This window comes from Trachypithecus francoisi, unplaced genomic scaffold (assembly GCF_009764315.1).
Source record: "Trachypithecus francoisi isolate TF-2019V2 unplaced genomic scaffold, Tfra_2.0 Lachesis_group13, whole genome shotgun sequence".
Classification (NCBI taxonomy): Eukaryota; Metazoa; Chordata; class Mammalia; order Primates; family Cercopithecidae; genus Trachypithecus; species Trachypithecus francoisi.
In genome coordinates, this window is record NW_022681458.1 from 64,122,156 (window position 1) to 64,140,895 (window position 18,740).

Consider the following 18,740-nt stretch of genomic DNA (forward strand, 5'->3'; position numbering starts at 1 on the left):
GGTGATCCACCTACTTTGGTCTCCCAAAGTGCTGGGATTACTGGTGTGAGCCACTGTGCCCAGCCTGGCTTTGTTCTTTTTGCTTAGGATTACTTTGGCTATTTGCACTCTTTTTTGGTTCCATATGAATTTTAGCATATTTTTTTCCAATTCTGTAAAAAATGATGTTGCTATTTTGATAGAAATAGTGTTGAACCTATAGATTGCTTTGAGCAATATGGCTATTTTAATGATATTGATTCTTCCAATCAATGAGCATGGAATTTTTTTTCCATTTGTTTGTGTCATCTACGATTTTTAAACAGTGTTTTGTAGTTCTTCTTATAAAGATCTTTCACTTCCTTGATTAGATGTATCCCTAGGTACTTTATTTGTATGTGTGTGTGTGTGGCTATTGTAAATGGGATTATGTTCTTGATTTGGATCTCAGATTGTACATTATTGGTTTATGGAAATGCTACTGAATTTTGTACATTAATTTTACATCCTGAAACCTTGCTAAAATTATCAGTTCTAATAGCCTTTTGGTAAAGTCCTTAGGATTGTCTAAATATAGAATCATATCATTAGTGAAGAGAGATAGTTTGATTTCTTCTTTTCCTGTTCATATGCCTTTTTTTTTTTTTTTTTTTTTGCCTGTTGCCTAGTTGCTCTGGCTAGCACTTCCAGTACTATGTTGAATAGGAGCGGTGAGAGTGGGAATCCTTGTCTAATTCTAGTCCTCAAGAAGAATGCTTCCAGTTTTTGCCTGTTCAACATGATGTTGGCTCTAGGTTTGTCATAGATGGCTCTTATTATTTTGAAGAATATTCCTTTAATGACTAGTTTCTTGAGGGTTTTTATCATGAAGAGATGTTGGATTTTTATCAAGAGCTTTTTCCTCATCTATTGAGATGATCTTTTGATTTTGTTTTTAAGTCCATTTATGTGGTGAATCACATTTATTAATTTGTGTATGTTGAACCAATTGTGGATCCCAGGAATAAATCCTACTTGACCATGGTAAATTAATTTCTTGATGTACTGTTGAATTTGTTATGTATTGTTGAATTTTGTTGAAGATTTTCATGTCTATGTTCATCAAAGATACTGGCCTGTAGTTTTCTTTTTTCATTGTGTCTTTGCCAGGTTTCGGTATTAGAGTGATGCTGGCTTCATAGAAAGAATTAGGGGAGAATCCCTCCTCTTCAATTTTTTAGACTAATTACAGTAGCATTGGTACCAGCTCTTCTTTGTACATCTGGTAGAATTCAGCTGTAAATTCATATAGTCCAGGGATTTTATTTGGTTGGTAGGATTTTTATTACTGATTCTATCTCAGATCTTGATATTGGTCCATTTAATGTTTCAATTTCTTCCTAATTCAATCTTGAGAGATTGTGTGTTTCCAGGAATATATTTGTTTCCTCTCGATTTTCTAGTTTGTGTGCATAGAGGTGTCATAATCATCTCTGAGGATCTTTTGTATTTCTGTGGAATCAGTTGTAATGCCATCTTTATCATTTCTGATTTTGCTTATTTGGATCTGTTTGGGTCTTCTTTCTGTCTTTCTTCCTCTCTTTCTTTCTTCTTCTTCTTTTTTTGTTTGTTTGTTAATCTAGCTAGTGGTCTATTGATCTTGTTTATCCTTTCGAAAACCAACTTTTGGTTTTGTTGGTTCTTTGTATGGATTTTGGGGTCTCAATTTTATTCAGTCCAGCTCTGATTTCAGTTATTTCTTTTCTTCTACTAGCTTTGGGGTTAGTTTGTTCCTGTTTTTTGGTTCCTCTAGGCTTGATGTCAGATCGTTAATTTTAGATCTTTCTAACTTTTTGAGGTAGACATTTAGTGCTATAAACTTTACTCTTAACACTGCTTATGCTTCATCTCAGAGATTTGGGTATGTTTTGTCTCTGTTTTCATTAATTTCAAAGATTTATTTTTATTTCTGCCTTGATTTCGTCTTTTATCCAAAAGCCATTCAGGAGTAAGTTGTTTAATTTCCATGTAATTGTGTGGTTTTGAGAGATTTTCTTGGTATTGATTTCTATTTTTATTCCACTGTAGTCCAAGAATAGTTTTTCATGATTTCAACTTTTTTGAATTTATTGAGACTTGCTGAGAGTCAATTTTAAGTATTCTCACCACAGAAATGATAAATATGTGGGGGAATGCGCATGTTAATTAGTTCAGTTTAGCCATGCTACAATGTATATATATTTTGAAACATGTTGTTCATGATAAATATGTGCACTTTTTATTTGTCAATTAAAAAATAAATAAAGGGCCGAGTGCGGTGGCTCACGCCTGTAATCCCAGCACTCTGGGAAGCTGAAGTGGGCAGATCACAAGGTCAGGAGATCGAGACCATCCTGGCTAACACAGTGAAACTCCGTCTCTGCTAAAAAAAATACAAAAACTTAGCCGGGCGTCATGGCAGGCGCCTGTAGTCTCAGCTACTTGGGAGGCTGAGGCAGGAGAATGGCGTGAACCCAGGAGGCGGAGGCTGCGGTGAGCCGAGATCGTGCCACTGCACTCCAGCCTGGGCGACAGAGCAAGAATCCGTCTCAAAAATAAATAAATAAATAAATATATAAATAAATAAAGTATAACATTGACAATAAAACAAAATTAGAGATAGGTGGAGTTTTTGTTTGTTTGTTTGTTTTGTTTTGTTTTTTGAGACGGAGTTTCATTCTTGTCGTCCAGGCTGGAGTACTATGGCTCAATCTCGGCTCACTGCCAGATAGGTGGAGATTTTAAAACATAGTATCCATAAGGAAAAAAAAATAACAAAAAGATGTTCTTGATGGGGAAAAGTGTGGGATCTATGGATTAGCCTGTGGCAGTGTGAGTCCCAAGGGGAGGTGATCCTGGCTAAGGAGCCACAGTGCAAAACTCCCTCCATGTGAAAGTTCTGGGGCTTTTCTAATTAAGGTTCAGAGACCAGTTGAGGCTCCAAGCATTCTACAATCCTCTGTGGATCTTTAGTAGGTCCCAGGTGGTTCATGGATCCTCTTAGGGATTTAGAGTGTGTTAATCAGGATGAGCATTTGTATTTTGTCCAGGGCTCCCAAAATGACTCTGGGCCTTGTGTTAGTCAATGCCTGTCTCTACTTTCTCTGTGTTTGTCCAAGTCCATGGCTGTGCTACACAGTGCATGTGGTAGCTTCCCTATGAATACTTGTGGGATGAGATTTCCTATCCTTTCTACTCCTCTGTGAATCTTATTTCCAGATAGAGGAGGCTTGGGCCATGGAGGCTGTTTTCCAGTTTTCTATACTATTCAGTATTCGCTGTTATTCAGAGTAGTTATTCAGTATTCTACTTTAAACTCTGATTACTGCTTCTGCCTTTACCCTGGGCTTCCCCAGGATGCACACTGGGACTCATGCCAAGACTTTTTTTTTTTTTTTTTTTTGCTATTCTGATCTGTATTAAGCTCGTTTACAACTCACCCAGGTATTGAATATGGTGCTTACTTGCAAGGTAGCCATTGTGCAGCTGCTAATATCTGCTTGCCTGCTTGGCTACAGGCCTTTTCATTTTATGAGCATGCACAGTCTGTCTCCTACATGCACTGAAGGAACTTGTTTAAGAGTAAATCAGCCTCTAATCTGTTTTCTCAAATTTATCAGAAAAATTAGCTTCAGAAACACTAGTCACTTTATGAATAGCAGTACAAATATAATGATATTGTGAGAGGGCTGTTGAATTTCACATAATTAATCGATCAATTGAATTATCTAAGAATAAGCTTTAAATTGAGCAATGAGAAACCTAAAGTCCTAACTGCCATATCATATACAGGTACTGACAAGATGAACAGCCCACACTTATTCTATCAAACTTGTAAATGGTGATTCGTTGCTGTTTCTTGGCAGGGAGTGTGTTTTGTTTATTATAATCATATTTATCCTGGAACTCTGGTTTGTTAAGTAAATAACTTATACAATGGTAGGATTATTGCTCAAACAGCAGTTACCTACTTACAAATCCCATTGTTGTCTTTAGAGTCCCACACAGGAGCAGGCTGAAAGAAAAGCAACAATGTGTGCTATGATTTCTGCACTGTGCGCTTGATGTGAGACTTGGGGGAAAACTTTATAAAGTTCTAAGTGGAATTTATTCAACTACAAAATTAACTCTCTCTTCCCACACCCCCACATTCACCCACATGCAGCCTCCTGAAGTAATTTAATTGAGATTAACTGTAAAAGAAACCCAGGAAAATGCCAAATGTTGAAAGGGAAGGTAAACCACAGAAGCCACCTCATGGGAATTACGAACTGAAACAAGAGTCTTGTCCTTTTATGGATGAAGCTTCAAGTTCATCCTAGCAAGCTTTAAAATACTGATGCAGCCTTTAAAATACAGTTATAGCACACAGTTACTCAGAGTATAGTAGTCTTCCCTTCTCAGGATTCATGCAGTTACTAAATACCTATTTAGATCTGCTCTTAGAGACATTGAACCAGTGTTCCTGAGCATTTTGCCCAGCAAATGGGGATTCTCAGCTAACAAAAAAGTGGTCTCTCCAAATATGGTCTCTAAACCCCAGAGAGTGTGCACTCTTCTTGAAGTGCCAGGAGCAAAACAGGGTATGAGCTGACATGCTGTGGGCTGGTGCACACTGCTTTTGTGGGAAGGAGGGAACAGCCATCCGAAATGGAGGGAGGAGATTTGGATGACTGTGAGAGAACCCAGGCTGGGAGCACTTGCAGAGAAAGTTGGCTAGCCTTGTCTTGATTTTCCCCCTCTGCAACACTCAAGTTCCCCTGCAAACTCCAGCAAGTCTCCTGAAGAAAAAAGATTTCTTTTTTTTTTATTCATCCCCCCAGGTCGACCTAAAAGAACACACTTTACTTTTTCAAGGTTCTCAAACACCTTCACTTTAAGGAATATAAAAATTGAAAACCTAACTTCAAGATTATTTCTAGACTATTCTGTTATTTTTATTTTTATTTTTTGAGACAGGGTCTTGCTCTGTAACCCAGGCTACGGTGCAGTGGCACAATTATGGCCGACTGCAGCCTTGACCTCCCAAGCCCAAGCGATCCTCCCACCTCAGCCTCCCAAGTAGCTGGGACCACAGGCATGTGCCACCATACCCAGATAATTTAAAAAATATTTTTTTTAAGCAGTCCTCCTGCCTCAGCTTTCCAAAGTGCTGAGATTATAGGCATGAGCCATTGTATCTGGCTATTCTATTGTTTTAAACAAAGTTAATTCTTCAGTTTCAGTCAGAATGAGAACTTATACAGGAACTGGAGATACTGAACTTATATTAGTTTTCTACAGTTTTTTTTTTTTTCTTTCTCTCTCTCTGTTATTTAGAGACAAGGTCACCATCTGCTACCCAGGCTAGAAGGCAGTGGCAAGTTCACTGCAGGTTTAAACACCTGGGCTCAAGTGGCCCTCCTGCTTCAGACTCCTGAATAGCTGAGGCTACAGGTGTGCACCACCATGCCTGACTAATTCTTTAACTTTTTTTGTAGAGATGGGGTCTCACTTTGTGGCCCAGGCTAGTCTCAAACTCCTGGCTTCAAGTGATCCTCCTGCCTCAGCCTACCAAAGTGTACAGTTTATTCTTAGAATCACAGAAATAAAATCTTTACATTCTGTCAAGTGATTGTCATAAAGCTTTGTGAGTATTCATTAGATGAGATTTACCAGTTGATGTTTTGTCTATCTTATTATTATTATTATTTTGAGATGCAGTTTCATTCTTGTTGCCCAGGCTAGAGTGCAATGGCACGATCTCAGCTCACCACAACCTCCGCTTCCCAGGTTCAAGCGATTCTCTTGTCTCAGCCTCCTGAGTAGCTGGGATTACAGGCATGCACCACCACATCTGGCTAATTTTGTATTTTTAGTAGAGATGGGGTTTCTCCATGTTGGTCAGGCTGATCTTGAACTCTTGACCTCAAGTGATCTGCCCGACTCGGCCTCCCAAAGTGCTGGGATTACAGGCATGAGCCATCATGCCCCGGCTATGTTCTTTAAAAATCCACTGTAATAATATATGATGAACTTGACTTTATTGTATTTTAAATAATAACTCAGAGCTTTGAGATACTGTTTTGCTTTATGAAAGTAGTTAATGTTAGTATTTAGTTCTCAAAGGTAGGCAAACTAATGCAAAGATTGGGTTACTAAAGTAGTGATTTTATTGTCCCATTTTACCAATGATTTGATATATTGTCAGCAAAGGTTTATGGAAAATACGTTTTTCTGGAACTCATCTGTTAAACACTTTACTCTTAGCTCTTTCATTACCAAGCACCTAATGGAACAGTTTCATCTTTGACAGTGTGAACCAACAGTCTGGTATCCTGGAGTGTGATGAGAATTTTGTTCTCTTTTATAATCTCAGTTAAGAAATAATGTCTATCCTCTTCACATTTCCATAGAACAAAATCGGTGCTGGATACTCATGTTAGACATTGAACATTTAGGAAATATTTGCTAATTTGATTTCAGTACAACAAGTGACAGGTTTACATTAAGGCAATTTTTTTGAAAATGATGCTAAATAACCAAGAAAGAGAAAATATTTCAAATGCAAAGGCTGACCTGAAAAGTTTGACTAGCTGTCATGGCAATAATTGATTTTTGAAAATTTATGATGGAAAGGAAGAGAGCTATTGTTTGGCTTTATATTTCACTTCGTAGGTGTGGGTCAGGGTCACTTGTGTGAGGGCCGGGAGAAAATGAGAGTGGAATACATGTTGGAGTCAGACTGTGAAGGTCCAGGAATGCCCTGACCTGAAGGCAATAGGAAGTTGCTGAGGACATTTAAGCAGAGACTGCGTGATCAGATCTGGGGAGTAAATGGTGGCAGAGAGAAGAGGAGATCTCAGCAGGGAGACACTGGAGGCAGAAAGACCAGTGAAGAGATTTTTCTTATGGTGCAGGTGATCATTGATTAGGATTTGCAGACGTGGAATAAAAAAATTACCAGAGTGATCTAGGCCTTCAGGTCCTCAGAATGAACCAGGATTTTAAGTACATAGGCCCCAAAATATCTGAATAGTGGTAGCCTGAGTCAAGGGGAAGAAAAAACAGGAAATACAGAAAATAATAAATAAAATGTTTATCTGTACCACATTTTGGACTTAAGCAAAATCAATAAATAGTTATGAAATATGTTGAAATTGTCAACTCCCCTTTGGAACATATCTGAGAAGCAGTCCTTTCCTTCAAACCTTTCAAACCTTAAAATCTGAAACTTGTTGTATCTCTTATTTGTGAGCTTCATATTTTACTCCCTAGAGCTGTTTTCCCTCAGTGCCTTAATTTCTTACTTGCTTATTTGGGTTCTATCTACTGAATTATAACATAAACATTGAGGATATATTGAGTTATATATCAGTGAACCAAAATGTTCTTAGTGATGCCTTAAACTGATTCTTTTAGGCATAGAATTTGTTTCTGAGACAGTAAGAGTCTAGACAAGAACATCTAAAGCTAGTATTTTGCTATAAACTTTCCCTAAAGTATCATGAAATCAAGAAGGAAAGCATAAATTCCTTTTTAACTTAAAAAAATTTGGTAGAAGTACAGATGATAAATCAATAATCTTTTTTTCCTAGAAAATGAAAAAACATTTCTGAAATTAGCTTAAAGCATATATTAAGAATGGCTATCTATGATATGTTGGCAAAATAAGATTAGTGCTGAGTCTAATATGTAATTTACACAAATAATGCTTCCAATGATAGGAATTGTTTATTTGGTTTGGTATCTATCATCTTTATTATCTTTCTGAATTGATATATATTTAGAGAGAATTTTTGCTGCTTCCCTATTTTTTTTCAAATGGAGGAAGGAGATTTGGGTGACTGTGAGAGAACCCAGGCTGGTAGAACTTGCAGAGAAAAGTTGGCTAGCCTTGTCTTGATTTTCCCTCTCTGCAACACTCAGGTTCCCCTGCAAACTCCAGCAAGTCTCCTGAAGAAAACAGATTTCATTTTTTTAATTGATCTCCCATGTTGACCTAAAAGAACACAGTTTAGTTTTTCAAGGTTTTCTTCTTCAAAGAGTAGGGAAGATTGTATACAAGAAAAGATTGCATAATGTAAAAGTTGATCCTTTATCTACCCCAACCCACGCCTGCCTTGTAAGCTTCTTGGTAGCTGTGCGTATGGGAAGATCTGCCCCACATTCTCCTTTTGTAGGTGATTGTACCTAAAGAAAGCTTAACAGCTGGCAGAATGTGAATCAACATATAAAGCTATAAAGATATATATTTGTGTGTATGTGTGCATGTCAATTCAAGAATTATTTTTTGAGAAACATTGTGCCAGAGATTGTGCCCTATTTTAGAAGGAGAGAAAAATAAATAAAATATTGACTCTGATATCAAGGAGCTCACTTTCTCTTCATGATTTGACACTGGATCTTATAAATTCCTTGAGCTGATGGCCTTCTCTAACTCTCATGGTCATGAATAAGTGTTAGGGAAGTCATGGAATCAAACTAACTTGCAAGAGTTAGTCTGCCAGAGATATTCATAAGGAAAATTTCTGCCCTTTAAGACCAATACAAATAGGCATCATTGCTTTTGGCTCAGGCAAAACTCTACTTGGTAGTCAGCATTTCTGTAGTATCAGCTTAGGTCAGGCTCTGATTTGATCATGGCCATGGATGCTATAATATATCAATATAAGTCCAAAATACAATTTGGGTTCATATATGATCATGTTACATTTATTTTAGTAAGTGAAGACAAGAATTTAAAGCCATGGCTCATACTCTCAACTATTTCTTTGAAAGAAAAAATAGAAAAGGAGATGGCAAAAATCTACAGATGCTTCTTTAAGCCAACACAAGCTGTGTCTGACTTGCTTACTCATTAAATAATAAATTACACTTTAGAGTAAAGCAGATATCTGGATTTCTTGATCTGATGAATGTATGTCTTTGTATATGACATTTTCTACACATTATTTTAGACCTCTGACAGACTGTGTTATTTATTAATTCATTCTTTTATTTATTTAACATACATTGCTTGAGCCACCACTCTATACTAGGTATTGCGCTGGATGTTCGGAAACATCAGCCTAACATTCTTAAGAATTTCAGAATATTTTTAGAAGTAGATTTTAAATTTTATAAAATCTAAATAAGTGAAGTGACACTGAGAATTCTGCCAGAAATGAAGGTTAGTTATAACTTTCTCAAAGGACTTTATATTTGTGTACATTTATTATCTTGGACATTCAGCATCTTGGTGGGAGGCCTTGATTTTCCTCTGGAGAACTATCTTGTCCCCACCTCTTAGTCTTTGTTGGCTCTACTCAAAGCTCAATCATGGGTATATGGCTAAGTTCTGGCTAAGCCTACTAGAGGATTGGTTTTCTTTGGCCTCAGAGATTGGTTCAACAATGACCATGTGACTCAATTTAGGTCAATAAGTGACAGACAGCTGAGATAAAAGGAGGATGGGTCAGAATTTTCATGACCTCATTCAAGGTCTTATTCATCTCTTACTGAAGCTAGCCCTACCCCTGTACTTACTTTCTTTCTTTTCTTTCCCCTATTTTGTTGTTGTTGTTGTTGTTGTTGGGGGAGAGATAGAGGCTTGCTCTGTCACCCAGGCTAAAGTGCAGTGGCGCAATCATAGCCCACTGCAACCTCAAACTCCTAGGCTCCAGTGATGCTCTCACCTCCAGTTTGCCATGAACTGTGACTGTGCCACTGCACTCCAGCCTTGGCAGCAGAACAAGACCCTGTATTTTTTTAAAAATTAAATGAAAATAAATAATAAATTAATAAATATAAAAGTACTGCATTAGAGGTATGTACAAAGAGCTATAAAACCATTAGCTATAAAAGCGTATAAAGTGCCATTTCTTTGGTGGGATGAGGAGAGTGCAGAGAGAAAACGGTAGAGCAAATCAAAAAGTCCAGAAATATTTTATTGAGATATTTGAGCTGGTCCTTGTAAAATAAGTAGAGTTTGACAGATGCACAAAGTAGGCAAGAAGGTTCTAGAATGATGGAATTATGATGAACAAAGACAGAGGTATAAAACTTAGTTGTACCTAGGCATGATAATCTATTGTGATTAGAATATAAAAAATGTAAAGGGAGAAGAGTGCTGAAAGATAAGTCAAGAAAAGTCCACTGTGTGTTGGGAATAGATCGTGAAGGGCTTTGAGTGTAGGCCCTCTAAGCAATAGGAAGCCATGGAACAGCCAGAAGGGTAGCTTGGATTGGGGTGAGGGTGAGGGAGTGGGAAGTGATGATTAAAGGAAGCAGGCAATGTTGAGAGATAACTAATAGGTAAAATTAGCTGGACTCAGCGATGTTGGGTATAGGACATGGCTGTAGGTTTTTGGGTTCAGCCCTTTGTGGAAAGATGGTGCCTTCACTAAGATATACTCCTCTTGGAAGAGAAATAAGTGGTTGAGGGTGTTTAATTATGAGTTCTGTCTTGGACATAAAGTATTTGAAGTGCTTTTGAGACATCTAAGTGAAAATGTTGAGTAAGCTATTGGATACGCACAGATCTTGGGCTCAAGGGGATAACCTGGGTTAGAAATATAAACTTGAGAGTCATATGCATGTGGAAGGCAATTTAATCCAGTGTTGTAGGTAAGATTTTTTAGAAAGAGAGGAGAGTGAGATAGGAAGTCTCAGAATCAAGCCTTGAGGAGTGCTAAAAAGTAAGTCAGATGGGAAAAAAATCTTTCTGCAAAAGAACATGAGAAGGAGGAAAGTTTTGTAAAGTTAACAAAAGTAAGATATTTTAATGATATTCATTTGAGATAACTCTTTTTCCCTTCCAGCTTCCTGTCTGTCAGATTTCCCCATTCATCAGGTGTTGCTAAAGGGCCACAGATATTTTTGGGTTGTAACTAGAGATAAGTCCAGCTGCAGATACCTTAAATTTGAGTTTAGTAGGATAATTTTTATGGTTTCCAATCCCTTTTGTGGAAAGCTGTTGCTAGCTTTATGCTGTAGGAATGGCTTTTCTGATTACTCTTTTGCTCACCATCCCAGTTCATGCAGCATCTTGATGCAGAGATACAAGGTCAGTGGTTGCATTTTGATATGAAAGTGGTCTATAGCATGTGGCTCTGGAAGTATATGTATAGTGAAGAAGAAACAAAGTTTGAATGTATGAAGTCATTTCATACATTTCAAATCTTCCAATCAGACTTGTAAAATGTGGTTTTTCATAGATGCCTAGTCAAAATAGAAGTTTTATGCTCTCCTATCAGGAGCATACTGAAAAATGCAGCATATGCCATGATAAACATGATGTTTTTTCTCTTTTTTTCCACTTTTAGATGAGAATTAGTGCAAATAGGAAATATGTCTCTGGGTAAAGTTGTATGTATTATGCATCCCATCATCAATAACGTAAAGCTCATTTTTATCAATATGCTAATGAGAATGTAATTATTTTCTTTATATCTATAGGAAAATAATATTAAAAATTGTAGTTACATGCAGAGACAATAAAAAAGCATGCTATCAAAAATTTAGAAAAATTAATACAAATATGCTACATTTCTGGATCTTGTGATGTTTGGGATATTGTCAATTAAAAAAAACTTGTACAATGTGATTTCTTTTCTAATTCTAAAAAAAGTTATTTTTGAAACAATTTTTAATTGAAGTAAAATATACATATATAATTTACCATCTTCACTGTTTTAAAGTATAATAAATAGTACTCATGGTGATAATAAATAATACCCCTTCCCAATTGTATGAGTTTTAGGCCTTATAAAACCTGAATTTGCTCCTTGTTAAGACATTTAAATAAACTTAACTGCTTATTTACTTAAGATAAATTTCTAATAATAGAATTGTAAGGTCAAAGGGCCTGTACTTTTTAAAGGGATTTTATACACTTTGCAAAACTGTTCTTCAGAATTATTGCATCAATGAATCTCCCTCAAGAATTATATGGGAATGCTTGTTTTCCCATATTATTGTTGGCCCTGGGTATTAATTTTGATAATAATATTTGTCAATATAGTAGGAGGAATCTGGTAGCTCATTGTTATTTTAATTTATATTTCTTTGATAATTAGTGTACTGAACATTTTTCATTATTTTAGTTATTTGTGTTTCTTTTTGGTAAACTTTCTGTTTATATCTTTTGACTATTTTTGAGTTTTTTTTTTCTGATTTTTTCCTACTTAGGATGTTCATAATTATCATAAACATCACAAAAAATTTTCCTAGTGTGCTTTGCTTTTTAATTTATTTTATATATTGAGATATAGATGTTTTCAATTTTAAATGTGTGTGAAGTCTCTCATATAATTTCCACATAAAGGGTTGGAAATGCACAAAGTATGTTTGGTTGGAAAGGCCTTTCACAATGAAGATCTATGTAAATGTTTACCACATTTCCCCTATGGCTTTTATAGTTATATATTTTTATTCTATCTTTTATTTCCCTGGGCTTTTTCAAAAAGAATTTTCTAATTTTTAGACTTTTTAAAATGATGAACTATGTCCCAATACGATTTATTGATGAAACCATCCTTTTTTTACATATGAACTTATTTTATGTATTTGGTTCTGGACTGGACTTCTGTTCCATTAAGTTGCATGATTATTGTTTCCTTAGTACTATTCTGTTTTGGTCATCATAACCTTACAATTGGATCCTCTTATTTCTCTTGTTTCATTTAATATTGACTATTGTTAAACGTTTTTCATTTTATTTGAATTTTAGAATTACCTTTTTTTCAAAAAGTATCATTCCAAAAGTATCATTCCAAAAGTATCATTCTAAAAAATTCCAAAAGTATCATTCTAAGTTTCACTAGAATAAAATTTATAGATTAATTTGGAGAAGTAATTGATATTTTTAAAATATTGATTCAATATCTTTTTACTGAGAAACATGGCATATTTTTCCATTAAAAATATTCTTTAATAACCATTATAACTTATTAAAAATTTTATAGCCATTGGGTATTGGATTTTATCAAATGACCTTTTAGAATATTAAGATGATCATTTTTTCCATTAAAAGTTAATATGAAAGTTTGGAATAATTGATCTTGAAACATTGAACCATCAGTTTATTCTAAATATAAATTCTTAGTCATGTTCCATTTTTTAATATTTATATTTATATTTAAATTCAACTTTCTAATATATAGAAATGTATAGATATTAAATCTTCTGACAGGGCGCTGTGGCTCACGTTTGTAATCCCAACACTTTGGGAGGCCGAGGTGGGTGGATCATGAGGTCAGGAGTTCAAGACCAGCCTGGCCAATATGGTGAAACCCCACCTCTCCTAAAAACAGAAAAAATTAGCCAGGCATGGTGGCGCGCGCCTATTGTCCTAGCTACTCAAGAGGCTGAGGCAGAAGAATTGCTTGAACTCGGGAGGTGAAGGTTACAGTGAGCCAAGATCGTGCCACTGCCCTCCAGCCTGGGCAACAAAGCGAGACTCTGTTTCAAAACAGAAAGAAAGAAAAGAAAGAAAGAGAGAAAGAAAGAGAAGAAGGGAGGAAGGGAGGAAGGGAGGAAGGGAGGAAGGAAGGAAGGAAGGAAAGAAGGAAGGAAGGAAGGAAAAGAGAAAGAAAGAGAGAGAGAAGGGAAGGAAGGAAGGAAGGAAGGAAGGAAGGGAAGGAAGGAAGAGAAGATGTTAAATCTTCTAATATTTTTATTTAGAATCCTTCTTATCTGTTTTCATAAGGTATCTCTTTTGTAGGTTTGATTTTTTATTATTTTTACCATGATGTGCTATCAGTAATAAATAATGTGTCTTCAAAAAATATTTGAGAGTTTCCTTCTCTGGATTCTGGAATTGTTTGAATAGCGTAGGCATTTTCTTGTTCTTGAAGGTTTGAAAGAATTTGCCTGCGAAGCCATTTGGACTGGCCCCTTTTCTGAGAATGATTCTTTTACAAGTCTCTTTGTTATTTCTGTGGTGACTATTTTACTCAGAAATTTTGAGGTCTTCTTGAAGAACTTGATTCAGTTCTTGATTCAGCTTCGTTAATTTATATTTTGCTTAAAATATACAAGTTTACATCAGATTTGCAAATATTTAAGTTTGAGATTATGGCAAAAAATGTCTATTATAATTCTTTTAGTTTTCTTCTGTAGCTGTGACTCTATTTCCTTTATCACTTCTGTTTTAGTATATTTTCGGGGTTTTTCCCCTCTGATTAAACTAGCTAGTGATTTATTTGCCTTATTGCTTTTCCTTACATGAGCTATTTCTGGATTTATTTATCCATTCTAATTGTTGTTTTTTCATTTACTATTTTCTACTTTTATTTTAGTTAATTCTTTCCTTCTGCTCTCTTTAGGCTTATCATTTATTCTTTCTGCTTACTTTGTATGTAATTGAGCCCTTAAAATAAATAGCGGAACCATTAAGAGAAAGGAAGCAATAAAGGAAAGGCTGAGACTCTGTTGCAGACAGAATATGGGTGGAAAGTAGAAACCGTGAATAGGGGCAAGAAAGTATTTTGGCTTCGAAGCTAGCGTCTTAGTTTGTAAGTTAGACTGTTCTAGGTTACCAAATGAGAAATCTTGCTGAATTACTGATGACTCATGTAGACAGTTTCCTCTCTGCTATTTTGGATTGATACTCCAGTTTGTTAATAAATGATTGATTGGTCCTTCACAAAGTTCTGTTTTTTAGGCCAAACTTTAAAGCTCTTTTTGTCTTCAAGGCTATCCATTAAGAATGCCCTGAATTTACTAGGTACCACTTTTGTGTTTTAGTTGCATAGATACAGTTTATGAATTTTATCAAGGCTTTTACACTTATAATACCCATTTTAGGTACTATTACATTAATTAAATATTAATGCTCTAAGCATATTTTTCAGAGCCTTCTCTGGTTTAAACTCCACTGGAGAATATTACTGGAAATTAAAAAATAGTATGGTTTATTATCCATGTCATTTGTGTTGCGTTTGGATGATGAATTATTTTGGAAATTAAAAAAAAAGATATGTAAGTAGAAGAATCCCCTCTGGGTCTCATGTGTTTCTCTAAATAGCAATTTTGTATTTCCTTATTATTTTTCCTGAGATTATTACATATCTTTCACAGTGTCTGTAAAATGCTAAGCCACAGTCTTAAATATTGGAGGTATTTTCTGATGAGCTTCTAATGAGATTTTTAAAAATACTGTATGTGGTATGAAAATGGTCACACTAGTGTAGTTTGAAAAAGACTAGCATTTAATATGTGCAAGACATATTTATATCTTACATTTTAAAAAGTTAAGACAATGGAGCAAGTTGGGATGGATAGTTAGTGTGTTTAAATTTATACTTTTTCTGGATGGGAAACAAAGGTTACTGGGTTCTTGTCACATTGCAAGGATGAGAGGATCTTGGCTACTGTTGCAGCAATGGTGAGAGATCTGGGAACTGTTACCAGAGATGGTGAGTGATGGCAGTGCTGGACTAGGGGCAATCAAGGCCATGGGAACAGAAGTTTCTAAAGCTCCTGAATTGCTTGTGCCTACATCTGGATAGCAATCAATGATGGCTCCCAGGATTTCGAACTGGGTGATTTGAACTTTAATGATTTTTTTTTTGGCACATATGGAGGAGGAAACCCTCTTTCTTTTGGAAGAACAGGGAAATTTGAGATGATAAACTTGGTTTCGGAATGCTGAGTTTGTGGCAGTGTAAGAACCTTCAGGTTGGCCAGGCCCGGTGGCTCACGCCTGTAATCCCAGCATTTTGGGAGGCCAAGGCGGGCGAATCACAAGGTCAGGGGATCCAGACCATCCTGGCTAACACGGTGAAACCCTGTCTCTACTAAAAATACAAAAAAAAAAAAAAAAAAAAAACTAGCCGGGCGAGGTGGCAGGCGCCTGTAGTCCCAGCTACTCAGGAGGCTGAGGAGGGAGAATGGCATGAACCCGGGAGGCGGGGCTTGCAGTGAGCTGAGATAGTGCCACTGCGCTCCAGCCTGGGCGACAGAGCGAGACTCCGTCTCATAAATAAATAAATAAATAAATTTTTTAAATAAAATAAAAAGAACCTTCAAGTTGAGATATCCTGTAGGCACCTGGTGATGTGGAGCCAGAGCACAGAGAAAATGTCAGCACCAGAGAGCCCACTTTGAGAATCGTCCCAGCGGTAACTACTGAAGATACAGATAAAAGGAAGGGACTTTGGTGCCAGTTCAGTTACTATGGTTGAATTCAGAGTTCAATTCAGTCTAGGACCAGGAATACTAAAATTAGACTATAAGATAGAGGAAGCAAATGTTTTCAGAGCTCAAGTTGTGTCTGGATTAGAGACTGAAAGGTAGGTCTGGGAGGTAGCAGATGTGACTAATTAGAAGTGGGGTTAGTGATGTAGGAAAGTGAAATCAGAGGCAGAGGGAATTTGTGACAGACCAAAGTTCAAGAGCAGAAGGAGGAAGTCTTCTCAGCTGCCTTAAATATATGGCAGTACTGAATTTGTTGTCTTTTCTGACTCTTGCTCAAAGGTTAATTCTTGCATAGACAACCCACTTTATTTTGTAATATTTGTAATATTGTGGAAATAAATAAATCCTTAGAGGGAGAATGTAGAAGGGGGTAGTTAGAAGACCAAAGACTGAACCTGGGAATATAACTTGAACATGAGTGTCAGAAATGTAGAAAAAGATTAAATAGGGGTGTATAGTCCATGGAAGCCAAAGTTTCATATACAGGTGGTGATCAAGTGTTAAAGGCTGCAGAAAATAAGAATGTAGAATAGTTGATGTATTTCATGTTCAGGTAATTGGGACGTCATAGACAGGCCACAGCCAGCCATTTCTGAAGACTGCAAGACCTTAAGCAAAACGACAGGGAGTGAGGACATGAAGCCAAGCAGATGTAGATTACACAGTGAAGATGGAAGCAATACCAAATGAAGGGAAACACTCCTCCTTTGAAGGGACAGGAAGGATCTAGACATAGGAAAGGGTGGGAATGCAAAATGGCACAGCCACTTTGGAAGACAGCTTAGCAGTTTCTTGCAAAGCTAACGATACGCTTACCATGCAATCCCACAATTGCGTTCCTGTATATTTATACAAATGAGTCAAAAAATTATGTCTGCAAAAAACCTGGCACATGAATGTTTATAGCAGTTTTTTTCATAATTGTCAAATCTTGGAAGCAGTTGAGATGCTCTTCAATAGGTGAATGGATAAACAAACACGGGTATATCCAGTTAATGGAGTATTAGTCAGTGATAAAAAAAATGAACTATTAAGCCATGAAACGATGTAGAGATACCTTAAATGGATACTGCTAAGTAAAAGAAGCCAATCTGAAAAGGATATATGCTATGTGATTCCAATTATGTGACATTCGGGAAAAGGCAAAGCCACAGAGTCAGTAAAAAGACTAGTGGTTGCCAGAGATTTAGGGAGAAGGAGGGAAGGATTAATAGGTGAAGCACAAGGAATTTTTAGGGCAATAGACTATTCTGTATGATACTGTAATGGTGAACATGTACATTTGTCAAAATCTGCAGAACGTGTGACACAGAGAGTGAACCTATTGTAGACTGCACTTTAGTTAATAATGTGTCAGTATTGACTCATCAGTTGTAACAACTGTACCACTCTAATGTAAGATGTTAATAATAGGGGAAACTGTGTGTTGGGCAGGGTCCATGGGAAATCCCTGTGCTTTCAACTTAACTTTTCTGTAAACCTAAAACTGCCCTAAAAAAAAAAAATCTACTTCTTTAAAACAAAATTTTAAAAGGAATAAAGTACTGATATATCTTCAATATAAATGGACCCTTAAAACAGTATGCAAAGTGAAAGCAGCCAGATACAAAAGGCCACATGCTGTATGATTCTGCCTTTATGTAGTGTCCTCTATGAACCAGGAATTATAAAAAGGAAGGAGTTTGATAAACGAGACAGTGAAAGAAAGCCTTCTGCTGCTAATAGGAGGAAATAATGTGAATATATTTCAAATTTAAAGAAAAACTTAGGCATTTCTCATCAGAAAATAGTCTAAGAGGAAATTTTATGTTCACATGTTGATTGTGATATAATAAGATTTTTCTAGCATTTCAGGGTGTTGATACGTTGACACCTTGACTAACTTACTCTATTGTGTAACTTCCTGCATTTATTTGTGCTGGGTAAGTGAGGAATCATAATGATTTTTTTTTTTTTGAGATGGAGTCTTACTCTGTCGCTCAGGCTGGAGTGCAGTGGTGCGATCTCAGCTCACTGCAAGCTCTACCTCCTAGGTTTATGCCATTCTCCTGCCTCAGCCTCCCAAGTAGCTGGGACTACAGGTGTGTGCCACCACGCCTGGTTAATTTTTTGTATTTTCAGTAGAGACGGGTTTTCACCATGTTAACCAGGATGATCTCGATCTGCTGACCTCGTGGTCCACCCGCCTCGGCCTCCCAAAGTGCTGGGATTACAGGCATGAGCATAATAATCTTAATAACTAAAACTCAAGAATGCCAACTTCAAACAGTAGCTCAAACCAACTTTTTGCAGAAGCTGTGAGTTACAAAGGCAGATGGAATAAATGGGCAGGATGATATATGTAGGTCAACCTGCTTATAAAAATAACCTTGGCAGAGTTATATAGGCAGATATCTTTGTAAAAGTTCCTCACATTGTGAGAGGGAGTAGGCCAAGTTTACTGAGCCATAATATTTATTCATCTTAGACAAAACACTCATAGCTTGTAGGCCTAATGGATTGTATCAAACAGATGACAATTACTGTTTGATTATCAATTAAGATTATCAAGTAAGATTCATGAATTGTGAAAATGAAAAATG

General features: G+C 36.4%; 1 protein-coding gene across 2 annotated transcripts in view; it reads left to right on the top strand.

Moving 5' to 3' along the window:
- Positions 1-18,740, top strand: part of PDE11A (phosphodiesterase 11A) — a 490,924-nt gene that overhangs the window by 148,468 nt on the left and 323,716 nt on the right. The window contains exon 1 of one of the 2 annotated variants that reach the window (XM_033231026.1): positions 10,064-10,192. The exons of the other annotated variant lie outside the window; for it this stretch is intronic. The gene's annotated coding sequence lies outside the window, so the exon portion shown is untranslated. Of the gene's footprint in view, positions 1-10,063; positions 10,193-18,740 lie in introns of those variants that run through there. 2 annotated transcript variants of the gene reach the window in all.